The following is an 8,812-nucleotide window of genomic DNA, read 5'->3' on the forward strand; positions in this document are numbered from 1 at the left end:
AAGCCGACACCCTTCTCCTCGCCCCTAGCATCCTCTTCTGGATCGGGGGGAAAAGGCGTGGTCGGCGAACTGGAGTGTTGAACGTTTGGCGGGCTTGCCACATGAATGTCCGGTGGGCTTGCCATATCCGTGGCCAGCGGGCTGGAGATAGCCCCGGCTGGTGGGCTTGGCATATGGGTGGCTTGGTTCTGAGCGTCCGGCGGGCTTGTCTTCGGCGAGGCCAGCGGGCTGGAGATAGCCCCGGCTGACGGGCTTGACATCGGCCCGGTCAGCGGGCTGGAGAAAGAGCCCCGGCTGGCGCTTGACAACGGCGCGGCCGGCACGCTTCACAGAACGGCGGTCTTCGTACCGCAGAGACAAACAGGGGAGAAAAGGAAAACCAAAAGACTGTTCAAAAAACGAAAACAAAACACGGGTGAAGGAGCGCCGCTTACTGTTTTGGTCAGTCGTTCTGTCACGGTTCACACACACGAGGAACACGGGAACGAAGGAGCGAGGAGACACGGAGTAAAGTAACTCAAAAGGGTTTATTAAACAAAGGCTGGGGATCACAGGACTCGACACATCAGGAGGACAGGATGACGTTTAACGACTGACAAAGGACAAGAACTAGAACACACTTTAAATACACAGGAACTGATGAGGGGAAGACAAGGGACACCTGGAACTAAAGACAATTAACATTGGAAACACCTGGGAACAATGAATTCAAAACACAAGACAGAGAAACCAGATGACGGAGCACATAGGGAGCAAAGACACACAAAACCTGGCCCAGAGTCTCACAGAAACTCAAATGGCAGAAAGCGACATCCTATTTGTTTCTTTATTTTACAAAAGCACAATGTTTTGTTTTCATTGTGAGTGTACACAAATAAAAGTAGACCTTTTACAGTGATGCATTATTAATAAGACAATAAATGAGTGTTTTAAGTTGATTCTGCTGGTATAAGGAAACAGTTGAAGTGATCGCGCCGGCGCACAAACACACACACAAAACATAGTTCCAGCATTGCTAACTTGCCAGCGTAGTTGGTACTTTATCAAAATAAAATACAGTGAACCAAACTTCAGCGCACCTGCCTCTGTGTCACTGTTGGAATGCGACTGAATAACTAAGCCTATAATTTACATAATAAATAATAGTTTAGGATTCAGATACATCGCAAATATGGAAATATTATGAAATATTTGGATTTGTGCCGAATGAGAGAGGTAGGATACACGAGCACAAAGCTCCATTTCGCAAACAGTTGAGTGCACAAGCCTTTAAAGTATACTCCTTTGTCAGTCTGTGAGAGACGCATTCAGAATCAGCACATGGTCACTGTCTAGTGGGCTTTGTTTTCAAGTGCGCAACTCACGGCATTCGCTGTTCTTCTGCTGATGGCCGGTTATCAAACAGCGTAGCATTGCTGCGGGCGCCCCCTTCTGGATTGGGGGTGAATTGCCTGTATTCGTTGTAAGGCCTTATGCACCGAACCGAGATGTCCGTACCGTGACGGTTCAATACGAATACATGTATCGTTACACCCCTAATATATATATATATCTATATAGGAAGATGCATCCAGCCCCCCGGTTGGTCCACATCGTCGAAAATGGCCCCCTTTAAAAACATTTGGACACCCCTGGTATGTGAGAAGAAACTAAGAGAGAGCATGGTCTATGAAATATTCCAGAGAGAGATTGCATTTATCTCTGGGTAGGCACTATCTAATGGGCTCATTTAGTCAAAATTGGTACAGGTCTTTAAACACAATATTGTGCACTTCAAACAATAGTCAAGAACACAGATCCTCTCAGTGTACTCTTTAATGACGGATGATGTTTGGGAAATGCTCAATTTGGAAGAAGGAAGAAGAGGGAAATAGGAACAGGAAGTCCACAAACAAAACAAGAGCACAAGGAACAGATACATAATCATGACATCATGTCGGAATTACTGCAATTATGAGATTTTGACTTGCAAAAAATGTCCATGCCCTCAGAGAACTTGTAATTATAACTCTGAATCTTCTATGAGCTCTGACTTGAACATAATATATAAACTTGGCATAGTAGACATAGATATATATAAGTAGATTCCCATGGTCCATAGAAACAGTCACTAATGAGGAATTTACTTATATATGTCTATGTCTACTATGCCAGAGCACGTTGACGCGTCACACACCAGATGTTGTGACCGAGCTCAGGACAGTTGGACATTGCGGTGAATCAGAGGTAAAAAATGATATAAATACTTTTCAGTTTCTTGCACAGACCGATCGTTTCGTGTCTTAAGACCTCAATGTATCGTCACGAGCCGCAGGGTTTAATTTGGTTTTGTCTGTGTATGTTTTTTTGACTCTCAAAGCTGTGGAGCCCATAGACTGCCATTATATGACTGACAGACTGCAATGGTTTGAGTTAAAAATCTTTGTTTGTGTTCTACTGAAGAAACAAAGTCACCTACATCTTGGATGCCCTGGGGGTAAGCAGATAAACATCAAATATTCATTTTTGGGTGAACTATCCCTTTAATGCAACAGAGGCCCAATCGGACATGGCGTTGGTACTTTCTGAAAGAAAAGCTAATGGTTCTCGTCTCGATGGGATAAGTAATCGGCTGGAGGGAATAGCTGGATCCATCTCCTCTCTACAAAATTCATTTGCGGCCCTCACTGAGAGGATCAAGGGCATTGAGACCCGTTTAACAGAGGCTGAAGGGAAGACTCGGCGGCAGTGTCTGGGGGCCAGCTTGCTAATTTGCTGACCAAAGTGGAACAACTTCAGTCGAAAGTGGATGATTTAGAGAACAGAGGTCGACAAATTAATTTAAGGATAGTTGGCCTACCAGAAGGAGAGAAAGGTACCGGTTCACTTGCGTCATTTCTTTGTTCCTCTATCCCCAAATGGCTAGATTTGCCTGAAGACTCTCTCACCTTGGATATCAAAAGGGCTCACAGGTCTCCTTCGTTTGCTCCTAGTAATCCGAACTCACCCCCGAGGAGTGTTCTCGTTTGTTTCTTGCGGTTTACCGAAAAGGAATCTGTTTTGAGGGCAGCGTTGAAGAAATTACCCACGAGGGCGCGGCGCTTCGGTTTTACTCAGACTTATCTACCAGTGTTCTGCAGAAACGCCGCGAGTTCAGATCAGAGGTCAAGGTTGTGACTTCTCGTGGCTTATATCGCAGATTCGCTTACCTCGCACGGCTCGGGTGCTTACACCTGGGAAAGATTCTCTTGTTTGATGATCCGAACTCGGCTAAAGCATTTCTGGACTCTCTGGACAGATAACTTTTTTCGGGGTCGTTCAGTGTTTAATTTGTTGTACTGTTCTGTTCAATTTTGGTGTCTTTTATGTGCCAGATTCACTTTTGTTGGTTCATCAGCATCTTAACACTTTGTTTTTGTTTTTTGTATGCAAGTGTTGCACTCCTGGACAGACAAGACTCCGTCTTCCTTTTTTTCACAACTTTATTCTTCCCAGTTCGAAGTTGGAGTTACTATTTACATGCAAGGATTTCACTACACACACACAATCAACAGTTCGCGTTCACTCTCCTCTTCTCTTCTGCTCTAGGGCATTCGCTGATGACATCACTCTTCCGCTCACTTCTGAGCTCTCGGCAACAAAGTCAGTCAACATAATATAACAAAATAAAACTAAGATGTAATTTTGATATATTCCCCTTATACAACTAAAATCCACATCTGGTTCAAAAATGTAAATTGCAATATACTCCTAGCGTGCAACACCCTCCCCCACTAAAAAAAAATTTTTGTCAAACATTTCCTCCTTAATCATATTTAACAACGGCAGCAATCTAACTCTTGATGAAAAGTGAGTTAACAAACAAGTTTTTTTCACACTCTATACATTATAGAGTAACTGGGCTATATTATCTCTCCACACTTCTTTTCCTTAGCATCAGTATCTCATAGCATCAACACAAGACTAAGAATCCATAGTCCATTAGTGTTAAAGGGTGCATAATCCATAGAAGTGTTGGTGGGCCCCCCAAATCTTCACACAGGGACAAGGAAAATACCATTTACACCCGTTCTTGTATGCCTACATATTTTTCAGCTATGAGTTTAATCATTCTATATGGTAAGTGTATACATAACCATTACTACACTACTGTTCTATTCCAATATACTCAAATAGTAGCCCTTTTCTGTACTTATTATTTGAAATAATTGCACATATAACTTATTTAGTAAATTCTGTCATGAACTATAACTTGTTAAATGTTAAACTAAATTAGTTATGAATTATGAACTACAACTTATGAACTAATTTACTTAAGAATTCGTGTCTCTGTGTGTGTTTTTTTTTCAACCACTAGCAATGATAGAAAGGATACATGAACGATGAGCCAGTAGAGAGGTCATGGCTGGTTCCTGGAGACCACTTCACTCTGACAGGGCAGATCTTCAACTGCTGAAACGTTGGCTTGCCTAACTGGTCATAGGTGTAGACACGCCGGGGCTGTCTAACTCTCTTGGGCCTGTCCCTCCATGTCTCAGCCTCACTCTGCTCATCCTCAGATTCAATGGCTGGAGCTTCCACTTCTCTTTCCACATTCTGTCCCTCCTCAATGTTCTCCTCTCCCAGGGGTTTCTCTGGTATCATCCTCTCCTCAGTCACATGTTTAGATGTTTCCATTCTTGGGCGGAACTCCTCTGCTTCGACATTGAGGGGTGGATTGGCACGTTTCACTGTTGTCCACAGGTGATATTCTTCTTCACTGGAACTGTCTGGATCTGTCAGGTAAGTAACACAGCTGTGTTTATTATTTCTTCTTGCTGTCTGTTCTGCTTTACTTCCATTGCTTTTCTCTTTCAGATTGGTAGCAGAACTCCATGCCCGCCGATTGTAATTTTTCTGTCCTCTCCTTGCACTTTTCTTTAGGTTTTGCATCGCAATAGCATAGGCTTCTTGCATGACATCCCTCCACTTTTCTGCATAGCCAGTGGGTGACTGGTTCCGTTTATTGCCTTGCTTCGGAAACATCAGATCCACAGGTAATGTTGGCTCACGACCAAAGAGAAGGAAAAACTGAGAAAATCCTGTAGCTTCGTTCACAGTGGAGTTATATGTATGTACCAGCTTATTCAAGTGTTCCTTCCATCTTGACTTCTGAGACTCCCCCAGAGTGCGCAACATACCCAGCAGCGTTCTGTTGAAGCGCTCTGCAGGATTAGCTTGTGGGTGGTACGGGGAGGTGCGTGAATGGTGGATACCACAGTAGTCTTGGAGCTTGCGGAAGAGGGTATTTTCAAACTCCTTCCCCTGGTCATGGTGGATCTTGGATGGGAAACCAAAGCACATAATAAAGTCATCAAAGAGCTTTCTGGCCACAGTTTTCCCAGACTTATTTTTTGTCGCATATGCCTGTACATATTTTGTGAAATGATCCATGACTACCAATATGTACTCCTCCCCTCCCGTACACTTGTCCAAGTGTAAGTAGTCAATAGAGACCATCTCAAATGGTGCAGAGGTCTCAATACTTTGGATAGGAGTCCGGGTTATCCTGTTAGGTTTTTCTCTCTTCATACAACGACGCACCTGATTAACATAGTGTTCCATTTCTTGTCTCATCTTAGGCCAGAAGAAGCGCTCCCTAGCAAGAGCCACCATTCTTTCTGCACCTAAGTGTCCCATTTCTTCATGTAAGTGCCTGTAGACAAGAGGCTTTAAGGATTCAGGAACGACCAACTGGTTTCTTGTCACTGTCTTTCTTCTGAGGATGCCGTCTCCATCAATCTGCAGATGGGGCCACTCCCTGAGAAGCTGTCTTACAGCTCCATCCTCTGTCACTTTGTCTTTATGTTTCAAGTACACGTGTTCTTTTCAGAGCCAAAACTCTGCTAATCTGCATTTTGAGCAAATCTGATGTCTTCTGATACAAGAGGCTGAATTGGTTCTGAGATGTTATACTCATCTGGCAATGCATCTGCATTACAGGTGATGGCAGAAATCCAATTAACTTCTCCTGTTTGATTTCTCTCCAGAGCTTTCCCAATACATTCAATAGCCTCCTGTTGGCATTCCTCTGTGCATTCTCACATGATCTCGTCAATGGGCTTCGACCTTCGTGACAAGAAATCCGCATCTCTGTTTTACCCTGACTGTGTGGGGTTGAGCTTCAGGCTTCTGTTTCTTTAAAACAGATAGAACAGCCCTTGCAGTTTTGCGTCCTACCTCCATTGCTGAGCACAGCCTCTTTACCATGTAACCTGAGCGCATGCAGTCTCCAGCTAGATCATTTGTCAGCGCTAATTCTTCAAACACATTGAACCCGATTATAGGCCGATCAATGTCACTGCTGGCAACCAGGATCGGAACCAGCACAGGTTTGTCACTCATCCCAGCTACCGCATCCTTGCACAAGGTGAATTCAATCTCCATCCACCCTTCATACGGAATATCTGTTCCATTTGCAGCTGAGAGTTCCAACGTTCCTTCTTCAAGCAACTCCTTCACTGGTCGCACCTCAATGTCTGGCAGGTACTCCTTTTTCCAGTTCGTTCCCACTATTGATACCTGCGAACCCGTGTCCCACAGTATTGTAGTGTCAGTTCCTCCCAAAGAGGCTCTAACTAGACACCTTCTCCCTACCAGCTTGGCTGTCTGTCGCTGCTTGCCAGTGAGTGGAGTATTTATGCTGAACAGATCAGCTTTTTCCATGTCTTCTGCATGATGGAGTCGGATATCAATTTTGTTTGTGCTGACGGAGACATTTTTCTTCCGACAACCCGAAGCCCATTGTTCGGTGCTACCACACTTATAACAGTGATCACACCTTCCCTCAGCCTTAGACAACTGACACATCTGACATTGTTTACTGTTTAGCGCCTTTGGCTGTGGTCTGTATTTCCTCTCTGGCTGTTCACTCATTCTCACTGGTTGAGGCTGGGGCATTTGCTGAAGGCTTGCTATTTGAATGGTGAGATTCTGAATGGCCTCGCATATAGCTTTATTGCCCTGGTCAACCTTTTCCATCAGTGTGTCACGTTTGTTCTTACTGTCTGGTTTGTGTGCTTGGAGCTCTTTATCCACATCTTCATTTTCCTCACTAATCACGGCAACTCTGATCATTCTTGCTTTTGACGTAGATGACAACTTATTCTTTCTTTCTGTCTCCAGATTGTATGCCATTGTCACTTTCTCCAGAAGAACCTCATCCTTGACTTCTGGATCTTGCAAGTATGGCTTCACACGGATGGCGTCGTCATGGAGAGCAGTGAGTACTGTTTGGAGGAACTGATTTTGAATTAGTTCTGCACTGTACTTCAATCCAGATTTAACTCTTTCTGAAGCGAGGACAATTTGTTGTCTCAGGTCCATAGCTCGCACCACAAACTGTATGGGGGTTTCTTTTGGCTCTTGAACAGCGCGCGTGAGGGAGTGGTACAACTCAGTAGCATCCTTTTCAATGTAATGAGTCCGTAGTATCTGTCTGAGGCCTTGTAATGTTAAATCAAACCTGCTTTCAAGGTAACTCTTCAGCTTTGTTCCTGGAGCTATGGCTTGAATAACAGCTTCAACTACTTCTCCTTCATCATATCCTTTTTTCAACGCCCTTTGAATTTGTCTTTCCAAACTAGTGTATGCCAGTTTATCCTTTTGATTTGGTTCTCCGATTTGTCCTATTATTTTAAGATCTCTTCTGTACAGTGGATGAACGAAGGCTACACTCTGATTCGCAACAGATGCGGCTTCCATTGCGTTTGCAGCTGAAACATTCTCTCTTTGCTCATTTAAGTTACTGGGTGTCATACTGACTTCTGTTGCCATACAAGCCAGAACCGCCACTTTGTTCTGTGATCTGTTTCACCTTTGTTTGGGGCGACATCTAGTGGCTAAGTACACAATTACATGCATTCCACTCCAAATACAGTACAGTAGACATTTTGATTTCATGAGACTTTCATCAGATTAAGCTGTGCCTCAATCTTGATAAGTGAATGTAGCTCAGTGAGTCAGCGTGAACCGGTTTTCTTTTTGGAAAGCAGTTGATCCCAGGTTCGATCCTGTGCAACCCTTCACATATTTTCATTGTAATCCTACTGTTGTGCTTGTTGGCTTGAGTTTCACAAATTTTTACGTAAAATCTAAAAAAGAGAGCGATAAAAAGCTTCATATAGCCATGAATGAATTACAAATCTGTTTGTATGGTAAGCAAGTCCTGTCTGTTTTATTGCTAGGTGATATTCATGGCAGGTTTCATATGTCTGGCCTATGTTATCCCCAAACTTTATTTGAAAACCCACTACTAGAGGGTTCTGTTCATTTTTACGTGGTCTGGAAAAAACAGGGGGCATCCGGATTTGAACCGGGGACCTCTTGAGCTGCAGTCAAATGCTCTACCACTGAGCTATACCCCCATCTATAACAACATGGCACAGGTGATGCTTTCACAGGTTAGTTACTGAGTGCTCAAGCACATTGTGTATATAACAGGGCTCCAGACAAAAAAAATCAGTTAAGAAGCCATTGGCTCCTATAGTGGAAGAAAACAGGCACCAAATAATTTTTTTAAGAGCCACATAACAATGAACTTAAAGGGTTAGTTCACCCAAAAATGAAAATTAGCCCATAAATTACTCACCCTCAAGTCATCCTAGGTGTATATCTTCGTATATCTATGAATCCAGTCAGAGTTATATAAAAAATTGTCTTTGATTTTTCAAGCTGTTTAATGCCACTCCGCGGGTGTTGCATGCATCAGTCCAAAAGCACTTAATTAAAATGCGCCCATCCATAAAAAAAAAAGTGTCTCACACGGCTCCGGGGAGTGAACAAAGGCCTTCTG

At 43.5% G+C, this 8,812-nt stretch overlaps 1 non-coding gene across 1 annotated transcript; it reads right to left on the bottom strand.

Moving 5' to 3' along the window:
• Positions 1-8,312: 8,312 nt before the first annotated feature.
• trnac-gca (transfer RNA cysteine (anticodon GCA)) lies at positions 8,313-8,384 on the bottom strand. The gene has a single exon. It is a non-coding gene; the product is annotated as a tRNA-Cys (tRNA).
• Between the last annotated feature and the right edge of the window lie 428 nt (positions 8,385-8,812).

This window comes from Sinocyclocheilus rhinocerous, unplaced genomic scaffold (assembly GCF_001515625.1).
Source record: "Sinocyclocheilus rhinocerous isolate Xijiao unplaced genomic scaffold, SAMN03320098_v1.1 scaffold4593, whole genome shotgun sequence".
Lineage (NCBI taxonomy): Eukaryota > Metazoa > Chordata > Actinopteri > Cypriniformes > Cyprinidae > Sinocyclocheilus > Sinocyclocheilus rhinocerous.